Here is a 6,193-nt window from a genome sequence, read left to right as displayed (position 1 = left end):
GAACCAAGATGGGGGAGGGGGCTTGAGTGATTCGAATGTGCACAACCATGTTAACCTTTTGGTAACAAAGATACTTTATTTTCATTGAATGTAATTATTTTTAACTCATTAGTACTTGTGAAAGGCACGCAAAACAAATGTACAATGTATGATCATAAAGCAAACGTCCAAGTAATCATCACCCAGGTCATGACATAATGAAATAGAACATTGCCAACACTGCCCCCCATCCTTTCTAAGATTATAACCCCCTTTAGAAGCAGGAGCAGGACTTTTATGATAATCACTTCCTTACTTTTCTTTGTAGTTTTATTGCCTAGGAATCACACAGCAAGTCTCCAATTCGGATTTTCTCACATATATCTGAGATCGAATAACTCAGAGAAAAGTCTCCTTAATGTAGACCCTTCTATTCCTTAGTAAAGCTCGCAGGCCCATGGGGAGATGATGGTGAATTTTCAGTCTTCGGCATTTGGCAGAGGAAGAAGTTTGAGGCTTCTCTCATTCAGCCAGTGTGTAAGTGTTCAAGGCATCTGAAGAGCACTATGAGAGAGGGTCATGAAGATGCACCCCAAACTGGACCTGGCCTTTGGAGCTTAGGGTAAGGCAGAAAAAACATGGATAGCCATTCTAGAATAGGCTAACAGCTCAGGCAGGGGCTCAGAGAAGTGTTGTGGGAGTTTAGAAGAGATAGAGATTTTTCCGTTTTTGGTTAGGGGGAAGCAGATCTGGCTTTGTGGAAGAGATGAGAATATGTTTATTCATGCATCATTTATCAAACATTTTTGAGGCCTGGCAGTTTGCCAGAAAAGTAGGCAAAAGAATATAAAAAATGGATGAGATAAAATCTCTGCCTATTCATGGCCTAATGGTTTAGTTAGCATAGATACCAATTTTCCATATGATATGCTTTAAAAGCAAAGTGTTATAAGAATGTTTGGTTGCCTGGGGTTGTCAGGGGAGGCTTCCGAGCTAAGGCCTAGGCTAGTCCTTGAAGGAGAGAAGAATGGAGTTTGGCAGACAGAAAAGGGAGCCACCAAATCTGTACAGGCATAGAGGTAGGAAAGGACATAGATTTGTGTTGGCCAAAGATACAGTTCACAACTGGAGCGACTATAATCCCAGCACTTGGGGAGGTTGAGGTGGGTGTTGGGGGCCTAAACCCTTTCCCTCCTCTTCCCCTAGAACAAAAGGCCTACCTGGCCTTGCCTCAGGAGTTCTGCCAGAAAGACCCTAGCTGGCCAGAACCTTCCAGCAAGCTATAAAATCTTCCTCCTCCTATGCCCAGTATAAAACAAGCCTCCAACCACTCTCAGTGCAGATGCCACCTTTGCCCAAATGGGTATCTGTCCCCTTTCATTAAATTTATCCTGCACTTCTAGTCTTGTCTCTGGGAGATGGGAACCACTTTTCAGTGGGAGGATTGCTTGAGGTCAGGAGTTCGAGACCAATCTAGGTAACATAGCAAGACCCAGTCTTTCTAAAAAATAAAAAAAACTAGACAGATGTAGCTGTGCATGCCAGTATTCTCCGCTCCTCGGGAAGCTGAGGCAGGAGGACTGCTGGAGCCTAGTAGATTAAGTTGCAGTGAGGTATGATGACACCATTGCACTCTAGCCTGAGCAACAGAGCAAGACCGTGTTTCTAAAAGAAAGGTAGGATTCATAGTGGAAATGTGGTGGGAAGGAAAGTGGTACTTGATAAATAGGATGGATAAGCAGGAAAGGTGTTTTAGATAAAGGGAACAGCATGAGAAGGAGCAGAGGGATAAGTCATGGTATCTGTCTGCCTAACACAGGTAATTCAGTCTACCTGCAGCATAGGTATGTGATGAAAGTTGTGATGGGTAATTTTATACATGAACTTTTTTTTTTTTTTTTTGAGACAGGAGCCTCAAGCTGTCCCCCTGGGTAGAGTGCCGTGGTATCTCAGCTCACAGCAACCTCCAACTCCTGGGCTCAAGTGAGTCTCCTGCCTCAGCCTCCCAAGTAGCTGGGACCACAGGCTCCCACCACAACGCCCGGCTATTTTTTGGTTGCAGCTGTCATTGTTGTTTGGCGGGCCCAGGCTGGATTCAAACCCACCACCTTGGGTGTATGTGGCTGGCACCTTAGCCACTTGAGCCACAGGTGCTGAGCCTGAACTTTTTTTTTAAACAGACACTCAAACTGTTGCCCTGGATAGAGTGCTGTGGTGTCATAGCTCACAACAACCTCCCACTTGGGCTTAAGCAATTCTCTTGCCTCAGTTTTTCTATTTTTAGTAAAGATGGGGGGGTCAGGCTGGTCTTGAACTCGTGAGCAATCCACCCACCTTGGTTTCCCAGAGAGCTAGGATTACAGGAGTGAGTCACAGCACTGGGCCTGTTTTATACATCAACTTTACAGGGCCATAGGATGTCCAGGTAGTTGGTCAAATATTATTTTGGATGTGTCCGTAAGGGCATTTCTGGATGAGGTTAATATCTGAATCAGTAGATTCAGTAAAGCAAATTGCTCTCTCTAATGTGGGAGGGCCTCATTCGATCAGTTGAAGGTCTACTTAGAACATAAAGGTTGATCCTCTTTTGAGTAAGGGAGAATTTTTCTTGCCTTCAGACTCAGATTAAAACATTGGCTCTTCCTTGGTGTTGAGTATACTTGCCTTTGAACTGGAACTGAAATATCAGCTCTTCTGGTCCTCAGGCTTTAGGATTTGGATTAGAACTAAATGATCAGTTCTCTTGGCTTTCCAGCTCACCAAATAACCCTGAAGATCTTGGGACTTGTCAGCCTCTGTAATTGTGTGAGCCAATGCCTTATGAAAATCTCTCTCTCTCTCACATAATGTGTGTACACACACACACACACACACACAAGGTACTAAAAATGTATACACATTTTAAGAAAGGGAAAAACTGTATTGAAAGAAAAATTTCACCTTTCACCTTGTCACCCTAAGTAGAGTACTATGGCATCATAGCTCACAGCAACCTCTAACTCTTGGGATCAAGTGATTCTCTTGCCTCAGCCTCCTGAGTAGCTGGGACTACCAGCACCCACCACAATGCCCAGCTATTTTTAGAGATAGGGTCTGGCTGTAGCTCCGGCTGGTCTTGAACTTGTGAACTCGGGTGATCCAAGTTCACCCAAAGTGTTGGGATTATAAGCATGAGCCACCACGCCTGGCTGTATTAAAATTTTAATACTCAAGTCACATTAGACTTCTGCAATTATAAGAGATGCAAGATATAATATACCAGGTAACAAATACTGAGTATTACAATTTATATGGCACCCCCATATAGATGTTTAATAGAACCTCCATAGTTGACCATTTCCCTACATTGACCACTCCCTTAAGTTGGCCTAATTTTATTTTCTTTTTTATTTTATTTTTGTTGTTTTTTTGCAGTTTTTGGCTGGGTTTGAACCTGCTACCTCCACTATATGGGGCCAGTGTCCTACTCCTTGGGGCCACAGGCGCCACCCCCCCCTTTTTTTTTTTGAGACAGAGTCTCACTGTGTTGCCCTGGGTAGAGTGCCATGGTGTCACAGCTCATAGCACCCTCCAACTCTTGGGCTTAAGTGATTCTCTTGCCTCAGCCTCCCTAGTAACTGGGACTACAGATGCCCGTCACAACACCTGGCTATTTTTTGGTTATAGTTGTCATTGTTGTTTGGCAGGCCTGGGCTGGATTTGAACTCACCAGCTCTGGTGTAAGTGGCTGGTGCCCTACCCGCTGAACTACAGGCACCAAGCCAAGTTGGCCTAAGTTTCATAGACCAGACATGCACCACATGTATGTATCTGTATGTTATGCATAGTTCCTTATGTTGACCACCTCTGTATGTTGACCAGTTTGTTACAGTCCCTTGGGTGGTTAATGTCCAGAGGTTCTACTATATATATATAAAAACATTCTATTGGTTCTTGTTTTCTGGAGAATCCTGAATAATACAGAAGGAAAGGGGAAATAACTTTGGAAAGGCAAGTTGGTGCTAGATTGCCGAGGCCCCAGAATCTGTGACTAAAGGACTTGAGTTTTATTCTGAAGACAAAGGAGCAAACACTGAGGGTTTCTGAGCAGGGGAATGACATAATTGGAGCCGAGATCTGGGAAGATGAATGCTGTGCTGTGTCAAATGAATTAAAGCAGAGATTCTTAAAGGAAGCTTCTAGACCTTGGATGTGAATTCTGCGGGCATAGAGTCTGTGATGTAGAAAAGGTTGGAAACCCTTGGAGGTACAAAGGTACAGGATACAGGAGTAGATGTAGATGCCACAGAACCTGGAGTAGGTGGGGACTGAAGATGACTTTTGTGGTACGGAATAGCTGCAAGTTTGAAAATGGGGGTGGGAATAGGGGCTGGAAGAGGCATAGATTTGGAAGTGATCTACACAGAGGGTGGTGACAAGGACTTTGTAGGGGCAGACAAGCCAGGCAGAGGTGGCAGAGTGATTTGTTAAGAGTCTTATAGTTATAAGTGACCAAAACCTATTCAATCTGGCTCATGTAGTAGAGGAAATTTATTGGCTAATATGACTGAGGATTGAAGCAGGAGTGGATCCAACAGCTCATGCAATGTTACTGGGACTCAGTTTCTTTCTTTCTTTTTTTTACTATTGTTATATATTTTTTATTGAGGTTTAATTTATGTAAAATAAAATACACAGTTAAGATGTACAGTTCTTAGAGTTTTAATGAATGTATTTGCCCAGGTACTCCCATCCTAATTAAGACATGAAGCATTGGGTTCAGCGCCTGTGGCTCAAGTGGCTAAGGCGTCAGCCACATACACCTAAGGTGGTAGGTTCGAATCCAGCCTGGGCCCACCAAAAACAACAATGACGGCTGCAACCAAAAAAAAGCCGGGCGTTGCGGCGGGCACCTGTGGTCCCAGCTACTTGGGAGGCAGAGGCAGGAGACTCGCTTGAGCCCAGGAGTTGGAGGTTGCTGTGAGCTGTGATGACACGGCACTCTACCCAGGGGGACAGCTTGAGGCTCTGTCTCAAAAAAAAAAAAGACATGAAGCATTTTAATTCTGCCCACATGAACAGCCACTAATCTGAGTTTTTCCCTGCCTTCTCTCAGAACTCACGCAGATGGAATTACACAGGATGTAGCTTCGCGAACCTTTCTCTTGTACCACGTTGCTGAACTCCACCTGTCTGTGTGGTGTTTGTCTACTGCTAGGATTCTCGAGTGGGAATCATTACTGGTGACCTTTTACATCTAGGGTCTCTCCCTACTTTGCAGAAGTTTACAGCTAAACACATTAGAAGGGAAGTAGGGGGCACCGACCTGGGATTCTAAAATGGGATACAGGCAGTAAATGTTGGGGTCTTGACAGCAGCCAAAGTGGACTATTTGGTGGCCAAGGAAGACATCTGCAGGGGCCTTAACATTGGGGTCTAGGCTGAGTTGGTATGAGGGTGTCTGGGAATCTGCATAAACATGGGCTATCAAATAGTTGTCGCTGGGGGTTCTGGGCTGTGTATCTTCTATCTTCTTGGGAGGGATTGGTCTTGACTCCACCCTCTGGCACTGGCTGCTGTTGAGCTTGAGGTTGTTGCTGAAGGTAACATTGCATTTTGCTTTCTTTCTTTTTTTTTGGCTGGGGCTGGGTTTGAACCCATCAACTCCGGCATATGGGGGTGGTGCCCTACTCCTTTGAGCCACAGGTGCCGTCCGCTTTTTGCTATCTTGAGTTTTGTTCTGTGGTTCTCGAACCAAACCTGCAGTACTGTTGGATATGTCTATTTTTGAGGCCATCTTTTTCTGAAGGCTGCAGTTCAGGTATGGGCTCTTATCTCTTATCATATAACACTTTCAAAGCTTCCAATTGCTTCTCAATGAAAATGGTTTGTCTCCTGTGTGAATTTTGGAAGCTCTTCTGCACCTGACATCTTCTGATCTAGATGTGCTCCTCTGATCAGACCTAGGGAAGAGCTGGGACTCAGTTTCATGTCTCCATCTCTCAGCTCTGCTCCCTCCCTCTCTTTTGATCTCATTCTCAGGCAGTCTCTCGCCACACAGCAGGAGGCTAGCTGCCAGCAATGCCAAGATTATGTCTTACCCTCATTGAACTGGATGGTTCTGAACAGAGTTTCAGAATTGAATCTCACTGGATCACACGCCCATTGCTGAAGTTCTGTGGCTACAGGACTTTCTATAATCTTCTGATTGGCCAAGTTGGGGTCAATGTCGATT

The sequence above is a fragment of the Otolemur garnettii genome, unplaced genomic scaffold (assembly GCF_000181295.1).
Source record: "Otolemur garnettii isolate 467f Iridium unplaced genomic scaffold, OtoGar3 scaffold00009, whole genome shotgun sequence".
Classification (NCBI taxonomy): Eukaryota; Metazoa; Chordata; class Mammalia; order Primates; family Galagidae; genus Otolemur; species Otolemur garnettii.
This window is presented reverse-complemented; position numbering follows the sequence as displayed.